The following is a 17,143-nucleotide window of genomic DNA, read 5'->3' as shown; positions in this document are numbered from 1 at the left end:
GTTAACAGATCCACTGGCAACCGACGTTCCCGACCAAACATCAACTTTTCTGGAGTGTATCCAGTGGCTTCATGCTCTGATTTAATATCTATACCTGGTTCCATTTCACCATCATCAACTCCTTCAATCACTTTCACTTCACTTGATGACACCTAATTAGTTCAACCTCTTTTTTAACAGTTACCGGAACTTGGCCTTTGTTGTTCCCAAACGTCATTTTATCAAAATTAATTACAAACTTCCTCGGTAGTAAGTAGTCCAATCCTAATATGCATTCGACTTCAATGTCAGCCAAGTATACTTTCTGTCTGTCCTTTATGTCAATGAGCTCAATAGTTACCCACACTGGTTCCCACAACCTTGCATAATGTCCTGTCACACCATAGAGCTTCTGTACAGCTTCTGGTATGCGTTTGTGATCCAACAATTTGATACTCACAAGCGTTTGCTGAGATGCAGAATCAATGACAAAGTTGCACCTTTGGCCATCCAGCTTCCCTGTCACAAAGACACTATGTGTGCTTGCCATTTTACACTTAGCTGTTGGGACTTTCACAACTGGGGTTGGTAGGCGTCCACCAATACGAACCACTACTGGTTTCCCGAAGCTGACTTATTGGTGGTATTCTTCTTACACTGGCTCCTCATATGTCCTTGCTCTCCACAGTTCCAACAACCTTCCTGGGTAGCAGCCTTTCCTGCTGTGGCATCCACCCTGTGATGAAGTTGCCAGCATTGAGCACTCTTGTGCCCAGGTTTATTACAGTTCCAGCAAAGTCCCTCAAACCTCTCTGAAAGCTGCCCTTTTCTGGCTTTGAATCCTGATGACTGTACCAACCTCGGTACCTCTGTGCTGGACTTATTGTAGGATTCGAATTCAAGAGCTCTGGCCACTGCATCCTGCATAGTAGAGGGGTGTGTTTGCTTCACTTTTATTTTCAGTTGTGGACTGTCCAAGGCGTCTACAAACTGATCTCTCAGCAATAACTTGAGGAGGTCGGGTTTTGCAGTTGGGTAGGTTTTGTGTGCCATACTTTCCTAGTCCTGTGCCAGCTCTTGCAGGCTCTCCCCTTTAGCACGGACTCTCGTCCTAAACCTAGCCCTGTAGACTTCTGACTGATTGTGAGTTCCATACCTGAGTACTAGAACCGCTACCAGTGCTCTATAGTTGTGCCTGTCGTCTGCTGACAACTGTCCAAGTATTTCCAGCGGTTGTCCCTTCAAGCTCGTTGCCAGATATACTGCTTTCTGCTCCTCTGTCCATCCATTCATTTCTGCCAGTAGCTCATTGTGCTCTATATACTTCCCATGGTGCCTTCCCATCGAATTCCACGTGCTCGACTCAACTGTCAATTACACATTGTTGCCGTCACTTCTTGGCGGCTTATATATACAAGACTACCACATATATAGTAGACTTCAGGAACGGACGTGAACGTTCGAGAATACGACGCGTTACTAGCGTCACGTGACCCCGCTGTCGTAACAGTATATTAGCTGTTTCAATAATTGGTCATCATACACGTACATGTATGCACTACTTAAATAACATGTTAGCATGCTCCATTTCTTCTGAGGTGATTTTTCATAAATAAATTAAATACAGTTTCAATGTTGAGCTCCCCCCCCCTCGCGTTAGTGGGTGACCTGTTTTGTTTTTTTTTGTTTCGTCTTTGTACTGCACACAAAGATTTAGGACTACGCTCTTCTCTTAATATTTATCACTGCGATGTATCAATGTTCTTTAATTTGAGCACCGTCTTTCTTACCATGCATGCACGATTGCCTTGCCACACTGATCTTAGGGTCTGTTGTTAACGTACAGTTAAGGTCTTAAACTTCGGTAATTATGATTTGTTGTCAGCCAGAAAAGAAAAAAAAAAGGTGCTTAGCTATGACTGACCCTCAACTACAATTTAATGGTTTCTCAATCCTATTGTACAAAAAACAAAACAAAATGATATTAAGAATATTCTTACTCTTAGGATGATTATTACAACTTATATGCCCAGAGTGACTTTCATTTCATAGTTAAGAAAATTTACATATTAATTTGTCGCAAATGGGAAAAAATCGCCCATGCCCAGAAAAAAGCCGCTAATTGCATAAAACGGTTGCTCAATTTGGAAAAATCGCCCACTCTGGTCTGATTGGCAACACTACTTTTAGTATACAACTTGTTATCTTCTTATTGGCATCCAATAGTTCAGAAGTAAGGTAATGAATTTACAACACTAAAATCCATGGCTTGATTTCCCCCTGTCGACAAAGCACAAGTAGTCCAATTTGTCCTTGCGCTAAAAAACAAACAAATAAAACATAAGCAATAAACAAATCAACAACTTTCTGGCACCTAGCGCTATCTAGTGTGTTAATGTTTTCTCGTTTGAGAACGAGATTGTGGGAAGTTGTAATATTATGGGATGTTCAATCGCCATATTGTTGTTGTAAAGTGTGGATATTGATGAATGACACATGATTTTGTTCACAAAGTAATATACGTGTAAAAATTACAGTTCGAAGCGTCGTCCCATAACGATATATCTGTAAAGTCGTACTTACTATATTCGATCGGAATGACAGTTACGCATTAATGATATAGATTTAATCTGGGCATTAAAAGTGTTATTAAAATTTGTGCTTTTAAAAGTTTTATACTGTAGTCTGTAGTATAAGTTATAAAGTAGCAACAGAACACTAATGTTTCTGTTGTTACAGAAGTAGCCCGTGTTATTCTGTAGACCCTAATAAATAGTTGTATTAGCGATATTATACTTATGCTATCAGTATTAGTGTAACCTAGCTGAACAATATTGATATGACAAAGGTTAGGCCTAGTTCATAATACTAATAGTAATATTCTGATAAAAGCAAAAGTAATACTTATCTTGCGAGGAGTCTGTATCATGTATGATACAAACATCATGTAACTGTAACTTGCGGCAAATGTAACAAGAGACACAGTGAAACATTGGCAAGTCGTTGGACATAAATTAGTGAAACTATTAATAAATGTAATTTAATATAGTGTGTTATCATTACTTATATTATTAATTACTTAGTGTTCAAGTGTTAGCGCAACCGAGTTAAAATTATTTAGTTAAGGTGTGAAGGAAGACTTCAAAAGCTTAGGCCTAATGTAGACAGAACTTTCAGAAGCTGTTTATGTTTGAAGTGTAAGTATTTGATACATTATTATTATAAAATACGTATTTATAAATTTTAATTTGTGTGTGTGAGAGAGAGAGAGAGAGAGAAATTACAATAATTTGATAGTTAACTGAACCTTTGAGAATTTTTTTTTATCCTTGTTTAAAACTAAAAGGCTAAATTTTCTTTCAGGCATAATTTTGCCCATCTTTTAGGAGATAAGCCTAAGGTAACACTGTAAAGAAAAATTGCCATTGGTAACTAAACTATATGTCTGTGATTTGTTGTATTCCCTTGTATATTTTCAAATTGTTTAAAAAGTGCCAAAAGCAAGTATTTTGTTTTGCCATGCAGTTTAAGTTTCTTACACTTAAGAGAAAATGTTGGTGTTTTAACTTTCAGTTCTAATAAAGTTTTAAGTTTTCTTTAGAAATTAAATATTTTATGTTCAGTCATAGATTGTATCTGAAATTTTTGGAGCATTTAAGTATTACTGACTCTTATTTATATTTTATAGTAACAATTTTTGAAATATGGAATGAACTAGTTAAAGCTTTTTGATTTAAACTCAGAAGTTATGTTGTACTTGTACCAGAATCTTTCATTTTGCAGGAAATTGGAAAGGGTACAGGGTAAAAAAAAAATATAACTTTGAGGAAAGATTTAGCAGTTGTACCTGTTTTTCTAAAACTATGCAGTTGCAACTCTTAAGGAGTGATTGTTTTTATTTACTATGATATTTTTTATAGGAAGGAAAATATTGACTATTAATAATAGGCTTGCTTTTTTGATTGAAATAACTTTTATTATAACATGTGTTGCAGATACTTGCAGTGGTCAAATATGGTAAAAATAAAATTATAATGGAAAGAAACTTAAGTGACATTTTTGTAAGCAAAATGAATGATTGATGTGTAGTTGTACAGAGTAAGAAAAATAAGAAGCAATTGAGATTTTTAGACTGTGACTTGTGATACATTTTAAAAGCTGACTGAACAAAATAGCAGTTGACTGTGAATTTGTGATTATCCTACAACCCACAACTTAACTTCAGCAATATTGTCAACTGCAACTCCTCTGAAAGTTTTGTCATACATCCACTTTAACCAGGTTGACATTTTAGTATAACACTAGTTCTGATATAAAGGTCACTGAAGGATCTTACTTTCAGATGAAGTTATTTATGTAAAATTGGAATACACACACTACAAACCAGCCATCAGATCCCATATGATAAGATGTAAAATGTAGCTCTTTAACTTTCAGGTAGTCTAGGTAACAGCTCAAAATTAGTGACAGTGGCTGATAGCTGTAGTAACTTAGCCATAACAAAGAATGCAAGCAAGTTTGTTGGAAATGAACCCCAAGAATGAAAAAATAATAACACTTGAGTTACACTTTCAGAGTTTCACTTCTGGCATTGAGAAAAAAAGTCTTTGCAAATGAAAGCATAAAAGTGATTTAAATATAATTAAAGTTATAGTTTTTTTTGTTTTTCTTCTTTTTCTCTCTGAGTTGGACCAGTTAAGAAAAGTGTTGGAATTATTTTCATTGCAAAATTTATATTTCATCATGCTTACAACCATGTACTTTGTGATATATCCTTTAAGCAGTTTGAATGTCTGTGGTTTATAACATAAGAAATTCTTAAAGCTTTCTTGAAGTAAAATAAAATGTATACTGCAGGTTTTGGTAAACTGTATAGAATATCAGCATCTTGTCAATTTCTCCCTCTAGCACTGCTCATGATTACTTGTTTTACCAAAATTGATCTCAGTATGAGTTGTCTTCTGTCAATCTAACTATATATGCTACTGTTTTGTATTTATATTTCTGTGACTGCTTATTGACTTGTTTTGTACAGTGTGTCACAAATATGTTAGCTTTCGTTTTGCCTGTAAGTTCTACAACTGTGACCCTATACACAAGTCTTTCTCCTCTTAGATAGCACTCTTTTTTTTTTTTTGGCATTAATGTCCCTTTGGGAACTAATTTCAACAGGTTTTCAGGGTTCTCTGCTTTATTTCTGTCTTCATTGTTCTATTATAATAGATTATTATTAATTCACTGATAGGAGTTTCCTGGATGGCTTGAATGTTACTATTTAGAAATTCAAAAGTTTTTGATAGAATGCTGTCCTTACACTAGATTCTGGGCCTTTAGTGATCTTCTTCATTTTTATTTTGTTTCATTGATTTGGTTTAAAAATTTGAAGTTATCCCATTACCATAAACTAGTGCTCTGTGCAACAATTTTTTTGTAGTTCTTTGTTTTTGCTCTTTGGCTGATACTCCTGAACAATTTGAAGGGTCTCTTGAGTTCTCTTCATGCTCTGGCTTGTTCTGTTGATGACAGCTTTGTAACATGACCAGTGTTTAACCTAGCATATTCCATTGTTTAAAATTACTTCTGTTGGTGCCTTGCATTTTTTTATTGTAGGTTCTAAGACCTAGAAATCATATTAGATGTTGTAGTTTCATTATTGTGCTTCTCTGTCACAAGATCCTTGAGGTACCACTAAAAGTACAATATCAAACAAGGTATCCTTAAGATAAAATTTAAAATCATCTTGCCTTTTTGAACAATTTATTATATTTTAAACTTACAATCTTTGTACAGAATTGTATGATTCTAAAGAAACTTGTATAAAAAGTTTTGTATGTAATTTTATGGAATGAATTTATTATGATTAAATGAAGTGGAATGTGCATTTATAGTCATGATTAATCTTGTATTATGTTGTAACCAAATACACTTAAAATCCATAAAGCTCAACTCTTCTAGATTATTTAATTTTGTAATAGCAATCTCATCCTGGCAGTGTTTGAGGATAAAACCAATCATGAATGTAGTGATTGTTGTCCATGAATTTGCATATGGATAAACAGCTGTACCATTTATTTCGTGAGAAGTACCAACACCTACAAGGTTTCCTCAAGCTTGTCATTGTTGTCCCAGACAAAGTTTGTGTCTATATAAAGTAGGATTTTGGCTGTCAGTGCAACACTGATTTTTTTGAGCATAGCATGCCTTTGTAGACAGAATGTAGTGTCAGTCTCAGATAGTTGTAAGAGCTGCAATGACCAAAATGGTTGAGGACCTGGATAACTTCACTATTGCTAGTTAGAGACGTAACTGCAGAAAGTAACAAGGGATGATTTGATGGTTTCTCTTTACCTTTTATAGCTCTATAAGTAAGATCTTGTCCATTTGAGGGAATCAACATGTGTTGTCTTTGGTTGAATGTAGTCTGAACCGCAGTCTCTACTAATAGTACCTGTAGAGAAAATGTCTTAGTGGAGGTGGAAGAGACATGATATTTGGCTATAGAGGAAGGGTGAGAAAGAAAATTGGTAAGATGATTCTCTTGATAATTTTTGATACCAAAAACCAGATGAAGTACTGCTCTACTGAGTTGTTGATTTGCTGAAAATATTTGACTTCACTATTTTGAGCTCATTTTGGACAGTTTGATTTTTCTTCATTAATTGCTGAATGTCTGCAGAGAACAGAAACAGTTTGTAAAATTTTTGAACAAAATGAAGTGATTTTTCAAAATTATACTTCTGTTTTGTGTCATGTTGTTAAACTTTTCTGTTTCAGGTTTCTTCAGTCATGATAATGACAGTGCTTTCAAGTTTGTGGCTTTTTTCACATGTGGGTTATTAAATAGGTAATTTCTGATCAGATCAAACAATTTGTTGTATGATTCTGCTTCTGTTTCAAGGTATTTAGAATCAGGAGTCATTACTATCAAAATATTTAGGGTCAGTATAATTTGCAATTAGTAGATGATCTGATTACAGTAGATGACTTCTCTTGCTTAGTAGATGTGATCTCTGGTAATGACCTTCAGCTCCTTACTAGTAAGTGTCATCTTGCTTGTGTGTGGCTATTTTTGTAACTATTTTTTAGATTTTAGCTCTTCACATTTGACTGATGTGTCTCTTGTATTTCTACATTTATTCTATTTGTTTTCATTACAGCACATCATGAAATGAAACTATACATCCATATAACAGACTATGAACATGGTGTAATTAAATTCTTATTCTCATTAATGAAACTACATATACTTTCCTTTACCCAAATTAATGATTAATTCAACCTTCATTTCATCTGAATTCTATAATTTCTTGTAATAGTCCTTTGTTGTCATACCTTTTACCATGTCTAATAAAGAAATACAATACAGGTTTTGTGCACAGTTTGAGTAAAGCTATAAAATAGTCTTGGGTCACTCACCATTGTCACTTATATAAATTGCACTACATACAGCTGGGTTTCCTCATTTTTTGTTTTAAATTACATTGAGACACATCACCTAAATTTTCTGTAATGATGAGAGAATTATGCTGATGTAGTGTTGGAAATTTTGGATTATATGTAGCTGAATGGTTATTACAAGGGACAACAAATTTTTATATAAAAGCTATTAAGAAGGGTTAAACATGTATAAAAAAAAACACACTGATATGTTTATAAATTGTTAAAAAAAAGTATTGAGCATTTTGGAAGAATACCTTTGTTGTACATAATTGTATCTTCGTAACTTCTTTTAGCTGTGAGATTGAGCTTGCTGTCATATAAAAATTAACTCCTCATCTGTCTACCATCACAGTGATGCTAAACAACCTTTGCCACTCCAGGTGATACTCTTGAGTCATGACCTTTATTGTATCATCGATTCATTTATTGACATAGATGCATGTAAAAGAACTGGGGTATATTTAAAAATGGCAATCTTCCTGTTAAATATTTATGTAAATGTTAGCTTAAGAATACTTAAATTGTATTATACCATTATTTATTACAGATTGTGCCTGCTTTAAACCAGTGTATCAAGCTTTTTTTTTTTTCTGATGTACCAGAACATGTAAGAAGTCATGTGCTAGTGGAAGTGGTAATTCACATTTTCTATTATTTTACAAATTTTTTAAAAATTGTAATTTCTGGTAGGATCTAATGGTTTTTAGAAGGCTTGAAAAGAGTAATTTGTAAAAAGTTTTTGAATTAGGTCTTGATTACATGTATTTGCCTTTAAATGATATGGAAGTAGCCATATGACAACTAGCAAATGATAGTCTGTTGGCCTTGCAAAAAATTTAACTCACTGTAATAATTGGATTTATATGTAATATGAAACACGTGCAAAGAACTAAGCAAAAAAGTAATTGGTCAGATATACTTTTTCTCTAACAGTTCTTTTCTCTAGACTCTGATATTATTGTAACACATCCTTACTTCAGAAAAAAGGTTATACCTGACTGAAAGAGCTTAAATTTTAAAGGATCAAGTTATGATTATAAGGCACCGCTAGTATATAATGTGTTTATAACATTGTACAGCTTCTACAAAATTGCATTTCTCAACTACATTTAATTCTCTTCATGGTATGTGGGCCTTTTGAACGTTCTTATGAACAGAATGAAAGAAGTTTGATATGTTTGGTAAAGTGTGTCCTTAGTTTCTGGTTAAGTACAGAAATTTGTCAGCAAAAGTAAGAACAGTGGTAAATTTTTTCTGATACAAACTGTACAAACATTTTTTACTTAAATAAAAATTGAGTATGATTTAATGTTTATCAAGGAAATAAGTGAAGTAAAATATTTTTATTTCAGTTTTAAATATTTGTTTCTATTAAACTTGTTTTCTTGTTGAAATTGATACATATGATAGAATTATAAATGTACAGTTCAGCAGTGTTTAACATGTTCTAATCCTAAGAATTTATAGTTCTGATTTTCTTTTCCATGGAAAAAAAAGCAAAGATATCTCCAGCTGTATAAACTGTCATAAGTTGGTTTAATTCTCATAGCAATAAATATAAAAGTGAGCAAAATGTGTTACTTGATGTGTGCATTATATGACAAATGTAATTCTATTGTTAGTTTTATAGGTATTGAGATATAAAAAATTTCTGAACAAAAACACATAAATTGGTAATTTCATTTTTAATAACATGAGGGTGTAATTCTAATATTGTAGATAAAGGGGTACAAGTGAAATTGAATCGGGTTTGGATATAGTAGTCTTTACTGGTTATTATTTTAGACTAAAATGCATATTGCTAAATAGAAACAAGCTTCAGATAGCTTTTGGTGGCAACTTTGAGCAAGAGAAAGTCTGCTAGACTATGTCTCATATAAAACTTTGTATGAAATTTAGGATTCCATTTCTTGCTTTGAAAACTAGAATGGAACTATCAGAATGTTTTGTTGTTGTTGGTGAAAACTCTTCCAAAGTAAGGTTACTTTTGCTCATTCAATTTTGATCTTGATTTGCACTGTAAGAATAGCATTCAATACTTTCATGGCATCTGTGCATTCAATAGAAACTGTTTCTTATAAATTTTATAGATTGATGTCTGATCAGTTGTATCTAATCTGTCAATCACTGAGAGATTGAAGACAATGAAAGGATTACAAGGATAAGAATAAATTGCTGTTTTCTTGGCCTCTTTTTGATTGGATATTAATGTTTTTGAATGACCTTACTTTTTGATCAATTATTCTTAACTTCAACAGGAACCAAATCATGACTGCATCTACAATGTTTTCAGTTCATGCAAACATCACACTTTGCACTTGAAACTGACACTATGGATAAACATAACATTCAGACATTCTCCCAATGTGTATGACTATTTAAGCACTGAAAACAGACTTTATATAGGTAAATTACTTTATAAAATGAAATTGACATATAAATGGGGGAAGAAATTATTTTTAAATGAAGATTTCTTTGCAAGAGGTGAATTTATGAACACAGAACTTGTATTTTCAAAAACTCTAATGTTAAATTATCATTGAAAGGCAATTTTAGTGCTTTTTATCATTTGCCAGATATTTTGGTGACAAAAACAGCAAATAATTTCTAAACAATTAATTCCTGATTTTAAGGTTGCAAACATTCAATAAATCTAAACATACCTTCTGTAGATATACTATTTATTTTGCATTTATATTTTTACACATCTGACCTTTTTTTTGACTGTGTAATGATTTACACGATTAAAACTAAAGAAATTGCTGATTTAATTTTCACTTCATTTAATCGGTGCTACTATAGTGTGCGGTCTACAAAGATGCTATCATCATCACCATTTTAATGATTCACTAAAACATGATTTCTTGCTAAATAATTTATCTATCCGTGTTTTTCTTCAGCAAATAATAATAATTTAATAAGTGGTACGTTTCAAAAGAGTACGTTAGATTTAGGTTATAATTGAGTTAGTTTTGATTGTTGGAAATTATTTCATTCTGATTATATTTGCCCCCAAAACATTATGTAATGGTATTTTGTACTTTATTAGTTTAAAAGCTTTATTTATAACAAATGGTGCCGATTCCAAATAAAAGAAATTTAAACGGTGATGTTGATAGAATCTGGGTAGACCACATGCTTTAGTAGCACCACTTAATTCTTGTATTATCATATATCATACTACAACTTGAGTGGTTACAAATGTTTATCAAGTGTGTTTTTACATTTAACCTGGGGATGTGAACACACCACCTATTTTATGAGTTAACTATTTTTGTTTATGACATTTACACTTATTTTACAAACCATATTCAATATTTTACTTGCCTTTGATTTCATTAACTCTCTTGTTGCATAGATACATATGCTTTTTAGAGCACTGTCTAAAGTTTATTACTATCAAGTTTCAGATAAATGATGAAGTACTAAAACATCTTTTTCCTTTTTTATTGTGTACCTGAAAATAAACCTGATATTGGGAGAGTTGTTTATCTATAAACATAGTAGTGAAAGTTTTAAATAAATTTGATATTTTCATTTGAAAATTCACTAAACTGAAATTTAAAAACAGTTTCCAATGTGCTCTATTTGGATGTTATTACCATTATTTCAAAATCTGTTTAACTTTACGTTATCATATAGGACAACAGGCAAAAGTAACAGGAAAGTGTATGATGTATCTTCTAATTAAACATTCCCTGTATAGTTTACATAGCATTATGAAAATTTGAATTTTCTCTGTAATTTTATTTTTAAACTAAGTTTTTCTGATTTGTCACCTTAATTTCATTTATTGCCTTGCATGCAATCTATTTTTATTTTCACTTATTTTTTTCTGTCTTATTTGTCCTAAAACATACAATAAACAGTTGAAATATGTTTCCACCTATAAAAAGTACTGCCTATTAAATTTTGATTCAGAATTATGTTGAGTGTGATTTTCTTAATATATTTTTTAAATCATGTGCATCTGTGGTGTTGTTTCTTAAATAGAAACCAGTTAATTTGATGATTGTGATATATATTCAGAAACCCAATTATAATACAGAAACATCCATAAACAGTAAATGTTTTGTCTGTGTTCAGTGATGAATGTTAAACGATGGAATATAATATATTGCTCTATCAATATGTTGAAATCTGAATACTCCTATAAATGTACAATTGTGTATATAGATAACTGATATTATTTGCATTTTCAAAAATATACCTTGGGCATCGACTTTAAAATGTATAAAGTAAGCTTCTGTTGTGATTGCACTATTGGGGAACAAAGCCATTATATGATATTTCATATTTTGCTTTTGTCATGAAGGTGTAATTTCCACTAGTGTAGAATCAGATGTAGCCTATTGTTTTGCAGAATTTAGAGTATATGGTTTACAATCATAACTTTAAGTATGCTTTTGTTACAGTTCAACATCTAAGATTACATTTATACACAATATTGTTAAATAATTCTTTTATGCTTAAAAAACCTGTTACAAATAAAGGTTATTAAAAGTAACTGTTTTTTGTGCAGTACAACTTGGTTAATGTTGAAATGAACTAAAAGTAAAAAACAGGTGGTTTAAACATGTTAGGTTGATGTGATGCATGTCTAAAATGTTAGTATTCTTTATATAGCAGTACTTGCTGTACATTATTAATGCTTCTATAACTTCAAGATGTGAATGTTTGGTTATTGCTTTTTTTTATACTACTGATTATGTGTAGATAATTTTCAAGAACCCTTATCTTGCTAGTTTTGAAAAGTGACTAAACCTGTACATGTAAATAGTATTTTTTTGTAAGATTATTATATATATATTAGTTGAAGTTTTTACTCTTTGTGGGTTTTTTTTTCTTTGTAGGGAACATTTTATTGAGTGATCAGGTCCTCTAGTCCACAAGTTCTAAGTTTCAGTTTTGCTGAAGATTGCTTACAATTTCATGATGAGAAGATAGCAAGAAAGAAGAATTTTTCCAGTTTCAGTTTTAACTCTGAAGAAATCATTCCTTCTGCATTCCTTGACAGTACCTTAAAAAGTTTACTAAATTCCTGATGTAGGACTCGGCACTCTTCTTTTTGTTTGATCATCATAGCTTATTCTTTTGCAAGCTTGCTGTTCAGTAGATTCAGATCTTGAAGGATAGTGTTGAGGAGTACGAGAGTCAGTTTTTGTCCAAAAAGGTTTACTACTGTAATCTCAGGAGGTAAGGCTATTGAACTTATAAATGCTCTTTCATATTAATCATTTACCTCTTCTCTCTCCATGTTATATATGAATAAATTTGGCATAAAAATGTAGCTAATAATCCAAATTTTAATATTATAGTTCTTAATTTTATTAGACAATGTTAAAAAATTGTTTAAATTCCCCTTAATGTGAGAATTGTGACATTTATTCTCTAGGAATCTCCTTTTCTCTTAACTTATTTACCACCCCTCCAAGAAGTATGAAATTTAATGTAAATTACTTATAATGCTGTCATCGCTCATGGAAATCATAATTGTTATAGCTTTTAATCTTATTTGGTGACAGAGCCATCAAATAGAAAATAAGATCCCACTTTCTATGTCTACCTTCACATCCTCTCTTTCACAAATTGCCCAAAGTTCTCTCTGACATTTAATACTATATTATTTATAACCAATAGAAAGGCAAGGTTTTAATCTATCAAATGAAGGTTTTTAGAGAGTACCCAAATGAAATTTGAAAATTTGCAGGTGAATAAAAGTATTTTTAATTTTAATATCAAAATCACCTTGCTTTTGGACTAGTAACTAAAACTATGGTCACAGACAAATCTTTATTAAAAATGCTTAATTAAAAAATTTAATTTTTTGTGTAGAAAAGTGTGGTAATATTTACTGAAAGTCTGCAAATTAGATGGTACTTGGCATTTGAGAAATTAATTTTCACATAATCTTTTAAGGTTTTAAACTTGTGTGTCAAAACATGTAGTATTTAGCAAAATAGTCTAACCTTTTATGCTCAGTTTTAAAAAAACATGAGTTGAGTTCTGGCAAAGCCAGAATTTGTATCTGATTTATATCTGAATGTGCTTTATAATTGTATATACTTGAGGTTTTTTCCACCATGATTTTTTGATGTAATTGATATTTTCTAACAGTGGACTTAAATGTTTTATTCTATGAAAAATATAGCTGTATATAAATTACAGTGCCTACCATGGTCATCCTGGGGCAGGTCAACTGATGGCAAGTAACAACGCCCCTACTCATGACTTTGCGCCAGCGTGGCTGAAGATACCATCATATGAAACTACTGTAAGTTTACAATCTTTTTTGCTATTTTTAATTTTTCCTAACTTTTAGGTAAAAAATTTGCAAAATGAATATATTGAATCTATGCTTTATATTTATTCCTACTGTGTAAATTGTGTTGAATATTTTTTTGTTTGGATCAATAAATATGGAGAATTGGTTTAAAAATTGAAATACTTCTTTCATTCATTCATATAGAGACCCCTTGGCAGTGATAACGAACGTGAAGGACACATCAGTAGACGAGAAGAACACCGAGCATTGTACGGAAGACATCTTAGGGGTGGTGATCATTTTAGACATAACACTGGCAGAGAAAGAGAAGGTTTGACATAACTTTCTGATGTAGATTCACATATTAGAACTGATTAGACTAAGTATGAATAGCTGCCATAGGACCTAAAATGAAAAGGATCTTTCACTAAAACTTGACATTGTTTGTATTTTAGGTCATAATATTATAAACCTTCCTATTTGGACTCTGTCACACCTCTGTTTCTATGTGTTTGTAGAAAATTCTATGAAATAGCTGTATTCACAGATATTTAAGGAGTTTCTTCATTCTACAATGACATTGACCTTGCTGGAATCAGTTTGAATAAATAAATACTTAGAGAAAGATATTTTTTGTAACTGTGCTTTGCTATTTTTGAATGTTTTTTTATCATAGCTTAGTTCATGTGTATAGTATAAATATATTAATTTTTATCAGGTTGCATATTGTGTAATATTAATATTCATTATTTAAAGTAAACATTGCTTAGTACTGTCTGGTGGTTAGGACACACAACTCTCAATCTACAGGTCACAGGTTCGAATCCTTTATGGTACATGCTCACCCTTCCAGCCATGAGGTTGTTATGTGTCTTTCAATCCCACTATTTGATTAGAGAAGCCCAATAGTTGGTGGTGGGTGATGTTGACTAGTTATCTTCCTTCTAGTCTATCAGTTTGTTCTCCTGAAGAATAGTCAACTATTCGAAAGTGCTTGAGTTTTGGGTCTTATTTTAAGTCTATTACACTTCTAAAGTGTGAATAGCCATCAAGTGGCTTTGCACAACATTCAACAAACAAAGAGAGTAAAATCATTTTAGGTTAAGTGCTACTGCATTGAAAAAATTAATTATGTATATAAACAATTTAGAACATTTTCCTTTAACCTAACATCATGCCAAAGATGATCAGCTTGTGTAATATTTATTCAGTATTTCAGGAAATTATTATATAGATGAAACAAAACTGTTTTATTTTTAAATTATCTTGGTTGTATTAAATCATAATGTCACTGTTATTTGACAGAATTGATAAATGAATACATATATCCTTAGCCCATTGCTTTCAGTTTTCTGAAAGTGAATTATTTTTGTAATTTATACAATCAAACAATTATAATCAATTTTAGTGATTGTATACAATTAGTCCTATTTTTGAGTATTTCAAAAGAAAAATGGGATTTTTAAGTTGAGAGATAAATGTAACAATGAAAATGCTATGTCAGTTAATACGCTAACTAGGGAAGACGTTTTACACTTAAATATGTGTTTAAGTTCATCAACGTGTGACATGCTAAAATTATAATAAACTTTTGTCCTATATTAGTAAAGAAAAAGGTAGAGAACAACTAGTTTAAAAGTATTCATGTATATGTGTGTAATTATTGTGCTTATAGCGAAATTGCATTATAACTTTGAAAATAATAGTTAAGGTAGTCTGAAACACTTGCCAACATATGTGGCTTTAACAGAAAAAGTATTTGATGTTGAAATGTGTTTTATTTTTGAACATCACTGGATTTTTTATTTCCTTTTATAAATTTCATGCATGCTGACTGAAAATTCTTAAAAAAATTTATTTTGAATAAATGTACTACTTTATATTATTTTGATGTAATTAAGTACAAAGTCTATATTTGTAATTTCAGAAAAAAATTGTTTAATGTAAACTTTAATGTAAGTCAACTGTAACAACTGGGAAAACTATAAACAAACACACACGCACACACATACATATGCACACCTTTATAGGATAAGTAAAACAGAATGTAAGTTAAAGTGTTAGTTTTTTTATAATATATTTATTTTTGAAAAAAAAATTCACCTCTGTTCCTTTAGGCAAAAGAAAGTCATATTATCCTCCTCATCATCATCCGGTAGACAGTGATGATGATTCTCAGAACTTTTATAACACACGACAGTTTGGCGCTGGCAGCTCTGTAGCACAACCTGCTCATTCTCAATCATCAGTTTTTCGCCGTCCTCACAGTAGGCATGATTTCAGAGATCCTTCATACCATTCCAAGGTTAGTTCCAAACATGAGTACACATATCGTTCAGCAAAAATAATTGTATCTGAAAAATAATACAGGTTTTAATGAACTTAGAAGATCTAAGATTAACTTGGGATTCTCCAGATATGAATGATTTTATAATTCAAGAAAAATGTATTGTCAAACTTAACTTACTATTAAGGTAAAAAGAGTATACCAATTCTAGATGAAGAATCAACATTTACTTCAGTAAGCAAATTTATTCATGGAAGTTGGATTTTTTTCAGTGAGATTGAAAAACACTGGCAAAGTTACATATATTTAATAGCTGGTAGCAAGATTTTTACCATGACTTATGCTTTTAGGCTTGCTGTGTGTGTGTTACATAAGTTTCCTCTGATTTCTGCTTTTTCTTTCCACCTTCCTGATAAATATGTTGACATAATTACCTGACACAATATGTATCTACACACACACATGTCTAAAATAACCTGTTTTTTATTCTCATTTTTTTTTTTTTTAAAGAAAAGTGTTACAACCCTCTTGAGTCACCTAAATAAATGGTTAACTTTTCCAGTTTTTGGATTATATTTTTAACTAGATATTTCATAAATTTCATTATATAAATGTGAATTAAGATGACTTTCTGTCTGTAAATGTATAAAAAAAATAGTTTTGGAAGTTATCAGTGAAACAGTCCATTCACAAATTTTTTTCTGTTGACAATGATGCCATAATATTTGAACATTCACATCTGGGTGCTTTCTTTGTGAAATGGTAATCTTGAACAACTTATTGTTACACTCAACCAAAAATTTCAAAAAAGTTTTTCAATAGTTTTTAACTAGACTCAAACAAAAAGCATTAAAAATTAATTGCATTAAAATCACACAAGTCTATGAATATCTAAGTACAAATTTATCACTTATACAGTGGTTTGCATGTGTGATTCTACATTTAATGATATTCGTGTGTTTTATTTCACCGATGTAATAATTCATGAGTCTTTCTACCATATTTCATTGAAGCTAGTTCAGCCATTTTTTTACAACAAATTTTAACACCAGACGCACAACTCTGCTTTTATATATATATATATATATATATATATATATATATATATGTGTGTGTGTGTGTGTGTGTGTGTGTGTGTGTGTGTGTGTGTGTGTGTAGAGAGAGTAGTAGTA

At 31.4% G+C, this 17,143-nt stretch overlaps 1 protein-coding gene across 1 annotated transcript in view; it reads left to right on the top strand.

Annotated features, from left to right (window-relative positions):
- Positions 1–2,431: 2,431 nt before the first annotated feature.
- LOC106468336 (vasculin-like) overlaps positions 2,432–17,143 on the top strand; it is a 37,865-nt gene continuing 23,153 nt past the window's right edge. Inside the window, exons 1-6 of the mRNA XM_013928754.2 lie at positions 2,432–3,176; positions 7,967–8,053; positions 12,273–12,615; positions 13,588–13,693; positions 13,889–14,015; positions 15,802–15,989. The gene's annotated coding sequence lies outside the window, so the exon portion shown is untranslated. The remainder of the gene's footprint in view (positions 3,177–7,966; positions 8,054–12,272; positions 12,616–13,587; positions 13,694–13,888; positions 14,016–15,801; positions 15,990–17,143) is intronic.

Source organism: Limulus polyphemus, unplaced genomic scaffold (assembly GCF_000517525.1).
Source record: "Limulus polyphemus unplaced genomic scaffold, Limulus_polyphemus-2.1.2 Scaffold2969, whole genome shotgun sequence".
NCBI classification, from domain to species: domain Eukaryota; kingdom Metazoa; phylum Arthropoda; class Merostomata; order Xiphosura; family Limulidae; genus Limulus; species Limulus polyphemus.
This window is presented reverse-complemented; position numbering and strand designations above follow the sequence as displayed.